Genomic DNA, 9048 nt, shown 5'->3' with positions numbered 1-9048 from the left:
AGCACATGAAATGGGGGCAGCCCTTCAGCCTATCTCAGGGTAGGAGCAGAGTTGGCTGTTTCTATGTCCACAGCACCCACACCCCTTGAGCATGCAGAGAAGCATAGAGCCAACAACAAAGGTCACAACCCCTTCGGTATCAGCATGAAAGACCTCCACATTGCATTAAGTAAATGAATCAACGCAATCAATGATATACACTACATCTTCTTTTGTGCAAGAAAAGGGAGTAAATCAGAGCCAAGGCTTGAGGGTGCACGTCGGAAATCCCAGCTCTCAGAGGCTAAGGCAGGAGGATTGGATGCAAGTTAGATGCCTATCTGGGTTAAATACTGACAAGTGAACCAACACCCACACTCTCACCTTGGGAAGAGTCACTCAATCAACATTTAGTAAGGACTCCTCCGTAGGTATAGTACAAGGAATTTTGAATGCGGAGGCCTAGGAAATTTCAGCTTTCAATTTCATTCCTGTTCGGGCTCCGCACCAGGACACTTTGCCAGAGATTCAGAGGAGCTGGAGACTCCTGCAAAAGCCACAGGAGACTTCATCCCACCCAGCTCCACTGCATTCCTCCGAGGGTCATGAAGGAGCCCAGGAAGCCCAGGGCTGTGCGGCTCGGGGCTTTCCTCGAAGTCCAGGGACAGAGGAATGGCAGAGGAAGACGGCCAGGTAGATGTAGGAGAGCAGGAAGGGTCTCGCGACCTCAGGTCTGCACCAGGGTGCGAGCACGCAGAAGAAAGGAACCAGCCCTCCCAGCTCTTCCCCGCAGCCGCCTCCCCCGGAGTAAGGGGCAGGCATCTCTGGTGGGCGTCGGAAGCCGCCCCACGGGGTGGGAGAGCAAGTGGGCAGCGCCCGATGCGAACTCGGGGAAGGACCAGGAGCAGCGGCTGGCAGGTTTCTCAACTCCACCCTCCGTGGGCGCGGCGTGGGGAGCGCCCTGCTCCAACGTCGGACCCAAATGAACGATCCCTCCCCGAAATTCTAGCAACTTACACAGGTTCGTCGATGTAAATAAAATAACAGTTTTCTCCCAGTTTTCACCTTTGTCCCCATCACGATCAAGAACCTGAGGCAAGGCCGGGGAGATGGCTCTGTAGAATAAGCGCTTCCTGGCAAGTGCAAGGACCTGAGTTCAATCCCCGGTTCCACCAGAACCTGAGGCAACAGCTTCAGCCGGAGTTCGGGTAATAGCTTCGGCAACTGTAGCAGAGCTGGGACCCACCTCCAACCCAGGTTTAGCCCCGCCCTTACCGCCCCGCCCACCCTCTGTGATTGGTTAGAAGGTCCCTCTCTCCACCTGATGATTGGTCAAAAGAGCTGCCGCTCGGCCGAGTGACTGACCGTAGCCAGGTGCTGCCTTGCTCTTTACGAACTCTGCTGCACCCGCGTCTGATTGGCCCAGAAGACTATCGCTCAAGGAACCAATGCTTTACCTTCGTCAGGTAAGGGCTGCCTGATTGATTGGTCGGTGGTCCTGAAGTAGTAGCTTTTCTGACTACTAACTGACTTCCAAATGGAAGCTAGAGAATTAGTTTTGCTTCCCAAGAGATAGGGAAACATTCTTGGATTCAGAAAGTGATCTTCTGGCAGTTTGTTTTCCGGTACTAGGAGCTGAATGCAAGTGTGCTCACACTGAGCTAGCTGTCCAATCTTATTTTTGACACAATCTCACTAAATCGCTAAGTTGTCCAGGCTGGCCTCAAACTTGCTCTTCTCCTGCTTGTGCCTCCCAGTATAATGGAATTACAGGCTTGTGTCACCAAGCCTGGCAGTTGGTTGGTTGGTTGGTTGGTTGGTTGGTTGGTTGGTTGGTTGGTTGGTTTCATAGTAGGCTTGAATGTAAATTGTCTGCTGCTGTGGAAGCCTTAAATCTTGCCAAGTGAAAAACGCATATTACTGTGGGAATGCAGGGGCGTAGGACAGGAAGAGAAGTAAAAAGATACCTCGTCCCCACCTCCAAACTCGGTTCCACTCTTCGCCCCGCCAGCAGCCTTCCATGGCTTTGGCAGATAAACTGAACGGAAAGAGGAAAGACAGGAAAGCGCAGGGCAGCGTGAATTCCAAGGTGGGACAGGCAGGGCTACAGTACCTGAGCCGGAACTTGAAGCAGACATACACGAAATACAGCCGCGCAATAGAAAGGGATCGGCACTTTCTGCATACTACTCTGCAAGTAAAGCCATGCTGTTATGTTGAGCTGTAGGGGACTCAGGTCAACAATTTCTGACATTGCCAGTCAAGCAGAAAACCCAATACTATTATGGACTACTGGACTCTTTTATAATATTTTGCTGAGTTTACACACCTATAATATTCAAATAACGGAACTTAACAAAAAAAGGGGATACAGATGAATGTCCATTTTGTATCTGTGTATTCAAAGTGGTTAGGATAGATATATAGTTACATTCTCTTAATGAAAAGAGGGATTTGTTCTAATAGTGTTTGTAAATAGGATATCATGTCCACATCTTGTACAGCAATTAGCCACTAGGAAGAATGTATGCAATGTGTTAATTATTGAAACTGTCCTACCAATTTGATTTGAAACTGTCTCATTGCTATTTGTTTCTCAATAAAATTATGAAAAAAAACTGAAGAGAATAAAGATTTTTTTAAAATTTTGCATTTCAACAACAACAACAAAAAGAAGTGGGACTGTGTGTCCTACCTAGCCCAGCTCACTGAATTCGAATAGTTCCAGCCATTCTCACAGTCACCCCTCAGTCACTCAGACCACTGCCCTCTTCATGAATTAATAAGACCTGTGTTTGTGGCCAGTGAGATAGCTCAGTGGATTAAAGTGCCTGTTTAGGCAAGCTCGGAGACCGCAGCTTGATCCCCAGGGCCACATGCTCCCCCCCCCCCCCCCCCCCCGCCAGCCCTGCACAACCAAATACATTCAAAATTAAATTAAAAAGAAAGTGAAGATTCCTCTCATAGGATCCCTGAGCCCGCGGACTAGACAAGATGAGCAAAGCTCACCCTCACGAGCTAAAAACATTCAAGAAGTTATCTTTGAAACTGAATGGTGACAGACATGTCCAAGGAATATTGCGAGGATTTGATCCCTTTATGAATCTTGTGATAGATGAATGTGTGGAGATGGCAACTAGTGGGCAACAGAACAACACTGGAATGGTGGTGATACGAAGAAATAGTATCATCATGTTGGAAGCCTTGGAATGAGTTTAAATAATGAGTGCTCAGCAGAAAAATTCATGCCTCTCCTCCAAGTGAGACTTTCACTGAAAGTCTTTGACTGAAGATTGGGTCATACACATTTTCATATTAAATTTTTGTTAAATAAACTTTTGTAATAGTAAAACAAAAAAAAGAAAGAAAGAAAGAAAAAGAAAGTGATATCCACATGCCCCCATAAACTTCTGGTGATTGCTGATTTGCCCTTTACTTCTGTTGGAGCTATCAGCAAGACTTTCTCCTTGAGAATTACTGGCCCTCTGTGACAAATGTTTAAGTGCTGACTAAGCCTCCTTCCTTCCATAGATTGTTGACACCCAAGCTTCCTCTTAGTGCTGTGACATAATGCTTCATTGATGTTTGGTTCATTAGTTTTCAGTCCTGGAAAGTGAACCCAGGTCCTCCGCCTTGAGCTACATCCCTGGACCTGTGTGTTGTTAGACAGGGTCTTGCTAAAATGCCCAGGCTGGGCTCAAACTTGTGGTCCTTGGAATGCTGGGATGCCAGGCCATGTTACCTTGAACTGAAATTCATGCTCAGTGCCTTTGCTATATGTATTTTCTAGTTTACAGTTATATAACTTTAACTCTACTGAGTATATCCGTGTTTCCTGTAGGAAAAAACTATCAGAAAAGAGTTCTCATTTAAACTTAGATGTCCTCACTTTTATCAAAAGAAAAGCATTTCTGACCTTTTGTCTTTTCTCCACCACATTTCACATTTCATTCCTTTTCCACTTCTAGTGATGCTGTTTCCCCTTCTAATTCCACTCAATTTAAGACAATGTTTTTTGTTTTTTGTTTCGCACTGGGATCAAATCGAGGACCTCTTGCTTGCTAGGCAGGTGCTTGTGCTGTGGACCTATCAGCAGAGGCAACATTTATCAAGCACATGCTGGCTGCTGCTGGGAAACAGCAAATAAATACCAGCCACAGTCCCTAACTTAATGGTTTACAAGCTACTTCTGAGACTAATACAGGAAACAAGACAATATGTAACCAAGAGGAGTTTGTTATTAAGTTGTAACAAGTATTTGGGTGACTGACTGCCAAGTGCAAAGCTCTGTTCTTTAGACCCGAAGGAACATTTAGAAATGTTCCTGTTTTTGTTAGTATATGTGTGGTCGAATTCATCCTGGGGAGTTGACACAGATGTGTAATACATCCTGAATCTTTTCACCTTGCCTTCTCCTCCTTCCCCACACAGTCAGGGAACTTAGTATGGGGGAGGCTGATGTGCAAAGTTAAGTACAGGACTAAAAGTGAGAGAGGACCAGGTATATAGCTCAGCGGCACAGCACCTGCCCTGCAAGTCTGAGTTCAGTTCTGGTTAAAGAAAGAAAGAAAGAAAGAAAGAAAGAAAGAAAGAAAGAAAGAAAGAAAGAAAGAAAGAAAGCAGGAGAGTGGCCCTTAAAGTAGAGTTAGAGTAGGGTTCTGCCATTATGCAGCCTCATTGTCAAAGAAAACTTCAAGATACAGGAATCTGAGCAGGAATTTGGAGGACCTCTGACGGGACCGTAGCCTTTAGGCAGTCATTTAGGCCAACCTCTCACCCACTACAAAAAGGCTCATAATCAACTGGCAGTTTATTTTTTTTATTTTATTTATTTTTACTGAGAAATAAATATGAATGAGACAGTTTCACAGCTGATTAATAGGACAGTTTTGATAATCAATACACTGTACATTGTTATCTTCTTAGTGGTTATCCATAGTACAAGAAGCAGACAGGATATTCTGTTCAAACACTGTCAGGACACCTCTTTCTTCTCATTGAATTAAGCGAAAGTAGCTGTAAATTTATCCTAATTATTTTGTATATATAAATACAAAATGATCTTTCCTTTGTATCCTTTTTTTTTTTGTACTGTCAGAGGTGAATTTTCTATTGGCATCTAAAAACTATAAGTGTTTGAATTCAACTAAACAATCTAACACTGCCTAGCAGTCTATATTATTAGTGGGTTATCCTCAGAAGTTTTTTGTTTGTTTGTTTTTGGGGTTTTTTTGTTTGTTTGTTTTTTTGTTTTTTTGCAGAACTGGGGATGGAACTCAGACCCTTGCAGTTGCCAGGGAAGCACTTATTCCACTGAGCTATCTCCCCGGCCCCCCTCAGAAGTTATTGACTTGAGCCTTTTACAGCTCATCATATAGGGGCTGGGGAGATGGCTCAGTGGAATAAGTGCTTCTCTGGTGAGCACAAGGGCCTGAGTTCAATCCCCAGTTCCACCAAAAAAAAAAAAAAAAAAAAAAGAATACAGCTCATCATATTAATATGGATTTACTTTATATACCTCGTTTTTATACTTTTCTGCTGGATGGTTAAGACCAAGATATAGCAAGACCTATATACCAAGAAATGTAACTTGTATCTGATAAGGTCAGCCAAGTACTCTCAGGATTTATCCTGTAGCCCTGTACCGCCCTTTGTACATCCTTTTGTCAGTGTCTGACATGAGGATGAGTCATGGCCATTGCTTGACCAATTTGCTGTCTGTGAAAGCTTGAGAAAATGTTTTTTCTCTCCATGTGACTCTCCTCGGGCTAACTTTACATCATCGAACACATTCCTCTGTGGTTCCATAATCTTCTTGATCAGAAAATTTGGAGCACAACTGAGTTACATGTTGTTACAGTACAGGTTCTCCTATGTCCCGAATCTTCACTGACCTTGAAAGGCTAGGGCCAAAATGTTAGCTAACCATGCAGCTCTTCCTTTTCTCCAATTTTAAACTGCTAACTTAAGTTGTTAACCCTCCAGAAGAGAAGCTAGTTATTAACCTGCAATATATGCAGTTCGGTTTACCCTATCTGTCTAAATATCAAACATTTTGGCATATCATGGAACAGGTATATTCCATCAGATATTGATATGTTGAACTTTAAGTCCTTACAGAAAATGAACGTAAAATAATTACATAAAAATAGAAATAAGAATTTGCATATTTTTACAAAGAAATTTAGAAACTTAACCATATATGGAATTGTAAGTCCTTATACTAGGGAGATAATATGATATTCACAGATGTGGGTCTGGTTTATTTCACAAATAAGTATATCTTCAAGGGGCATCCACTTAAATGTGAAGGCTTCAAGTTGGTCATTCTTTATAGCTGAGTAGTACTCCATTATATAAAAGTACCACATCTTTTTCAACCATTCCACATGTGACGGGCATTTTGGTTGTTTCCAAGATCTGGCTATCACAAATTGTGCTGCTATAAACATAGGTATGCATATATCACTATGATATGACGCTTTCAGTTCCTCCGGGAAAATTTCCAGTAGGGGGATAGCAGGCTTGAATGGGATTTCCAGTCCTAGTTCTCTAAGGAGTCTCCACACTGATTTCCATAATGTTTGACGAGTCTACACTCCCACCAACAGTGGAGAAGGGCAACTGGCAGTTTAGACGTTCTGCATAAGCTCCTAAATATCCTGAATACAGACCATCCTGCTTTAGGTACAACTTTTCTCTATTTCTTTTTTCTTTCTTTCTGTTCAATTATGGGGATTGAACCCAGGGCCTTAATGGTGAACTACACATACCCAGCCCCTTTTTTTCTTTCTTTCTTTTAAATTTTGAGACAGGCTCTCCCTAAGTAGTCCAGGCTGGGCTCAAACTTTAGACCCTCCTGCCCCAGCCTTTCAGAGTGCTGAGGTTCCAAGCGTGCCTCACCATGCTCAGCTTCCTATTTTTAATTGATTAAAAAAGAAAAAAAAAAACAATCACCAAATTAAACTTTCCTGCCTAGTAACTTCCAGCTAGTTCCAACCAGTTGTTCCCTGTCTGGAGTTACACAAAATGTTAATTATTTGGGACCATCACAGCCCTCCCTTCAAATATTCTAAGATATTTATAATGAGCCCCTACGTTTTTCCTTCTCTCAGCTAAACATCATGATTTCCTTCAAATTGCCCGAGTGCAACCCAATTTCAGGAGCCCGCTCTTCCAAGCCATTCTGCCTCCTCTAGCAAACCCCTCATCACTCCCACCCAGGGAGCCAAGCACAGGTTGGGAAGCCATCTCTCTGTGGGATGGACAAACCTCACACCTGAAGTCGCCCAATTTCTGGCTTGCGATACTAGGGCAGCTCGGATCTCTCTGAGACGCTCTGCATCCCAAGGTGAATTTGATGACAGCAGCATCACTTAGGTGGCCTTACACAAAATAGGGACTACGTTCTATGGTACATGTAGTGTGCTCACCACTGAGCCAGGACAGCTTAAGAATTGAAGTGTAAGTTGTTCTGTCACTTTTCGGGCAAGGGTTTGCTACTGTGAACTCAGGGCCTTTGCAATGATGTATATTCCCAGCCTGTTAAAAAATTATTTATCTTGAGGTAGGGTCTCCCAAAGCCACTAAATTGTCCAGGCTGTGTTTGAATTTGCAATCCTCCTGCTTCAGGCCTCCAAAGTACTTGGATTGCAGGAATGTACCACCATGTCCAGCTTTCTCCCCTAAGAATTACAAATATTTATTTTTTAAAAATTGCCTTTATCACAAATTTAAATCTGGAGGAGCCCTTTTCCTATCCAAAACTTCATGCTTGTGGATAGAATAGCAAGCTTTTCATTTTCATTTTTTTCCCTCTCTTTTTTTTTTTTTTTTTTTTTCAGAACCAGGGATTGAATTCAGGCTCTTGCACTTAGAGCTTTTCATTTTCAAAGGTCGTATGGAAAATGGCCAAACATGACCATTGGCATTTGTGCAACAGCTAAGAATCAGCAAAATCATCAGGCAGCCAAGGTTGACAAGATCATTTCATGGTCCAGAAGTTAATGTTTAAATCCCTCCACATAATAGGAAGTAGTAGAATTTTGTAGTCCAAGAAGGTACAAGTACCCTGAGATGATGCTCCTAGAAGGGTTCCTGGGTGTTCAAGTTTGCCTGAAAGTGACTATATCTCACCTACTCTTCTTCTGGGTTTCCTTCTCCTTCTCTCCTCTTCCTCCTTCTCCTTCTTTTTTATTGGAGTCTCACTATGCACTTCAGGCTGGCCTTGAATTTACTCTGAATCCTAGGCTAGCTCAAACTCATGGCAGTCCTTCTGCCTCCACCTTCTATGTGCTGGGATTGGAGATATGCACCACCGTGCCCAGCTTCTTTTTTCATCAGAAAGCTTATTGGGTGCTCACTTCAGCAGCACAGAACTAAACTTGGAATGATACCGAGACGATTAGTGTAGCCCTGCACAATGATGACACGCAAATTCTTGCAGCGTTCCATGTTTAATAAATAAATAAAGCTTATTGGAAACTTTCTTGTTAGAAGCCTATTAAAAGGTAGAGAGTAAAATCTAAATGCACTGAGTTATATGTGGTTGAAGGTTCAGTGAAAGTACCCGGCTGTTGTTCATGAAGCCTGATGCCACAGAAAATTAGAAGATAAGTGATGGCAAAGAAGAGAGGCCGTGTGACAGACACAGGGCAGCCCCAGTGCAGAGGAAATTCTGGGGGCTGCAGCTGCAGGTTACCCACCAGAGGAGCAGTGAAACAGCCAGGAGCCTGCTTTGGCTGCAGGCTTCCTCCAAATGGGGATCAGTGTGAGTCAACTCCGAAAGCACGGAGCGCCCTCCTCAGACCCCCGAGTGCTTCAGCACCCCCTCAGCCTCAGCCCAAAGGATGGCGGGAAGTGGGAAGGCCAGTGCTTTTTATTTTCTCCTAGGATCATATTAAATTCAGTCCCTCTAATGCTGTAATTGTACAACTGACTTGTTTTCACCAAAATACTTTTTCCTTTGTCTTTGTTCAACATGATACTTTTGTCCTGAAAATGAAATATTAGTGATGAGCCAGAACACATGAAATAATATTAATGGTTAGAATCAGATGTGAAAAAAAA

General features: G+C 43.3%; 1 protein-coding gene, 1 long non-coding RNA gene, 1 other non-coding gene and 1 pseudogene across 3 annotated transcripts in view; 2 read left to right on the top strand and 2 right to left on the bottom strand.

Annotated features, from left to right (window-relative positions):
- The window catches only part of LOC101588933 (thiosulfate:glutathione sulfurtransferase), a 33138-nt gene that overhangs the window by 5302 nt on the left and 18788 nt on the right, over window positions 1-9048 (bottom strand). The gene's annotated exons all lie outside the window — the stretch shown is intronic.
- Window positions 358-1146, bottom strand: LOC111812198. The gene is made up of 2 exons (XR_002817769.1): window positions 997-1146; window positions 358-526 (listed from the first exon to the last, which is right to left on the bottom strand). It is a non-coding gene; the product is annotated as an uncharacterized LOC111812198 (long non-coding RNA).
- On the top strand, window positions 2974-3192 carry LOC111812197 (annotated as a pseudogene).
- LOC111812211 lies at window positions 8336-8439 on the top strand. Its single transcript, XR_002817784.1, has one exon. It is a non-coding gene; the product is annotated as a U6 spliceosomal RNA (small nuclear RNA).

Source organism: Octodon degus, unplaced genomic scaffold (genome assembly GCF_000260255.1).
Source record: "Octodon degus isolate 3935 unplaced genomic scaffold, OctDeg1.0 scaffold00116, whole genome shotgun sequence".
Lineage (NCBI taxonomy): Eukaryota > Metazoa > Chordata > Mammalia > Rodentia > Octodontidae > Octodon > Octodon degus.
The sequence above is the reverse complement of the archived record's forward strand: the minus strand, read 5'-3'. Positions and strand labels throughout refer to the sequence as shown.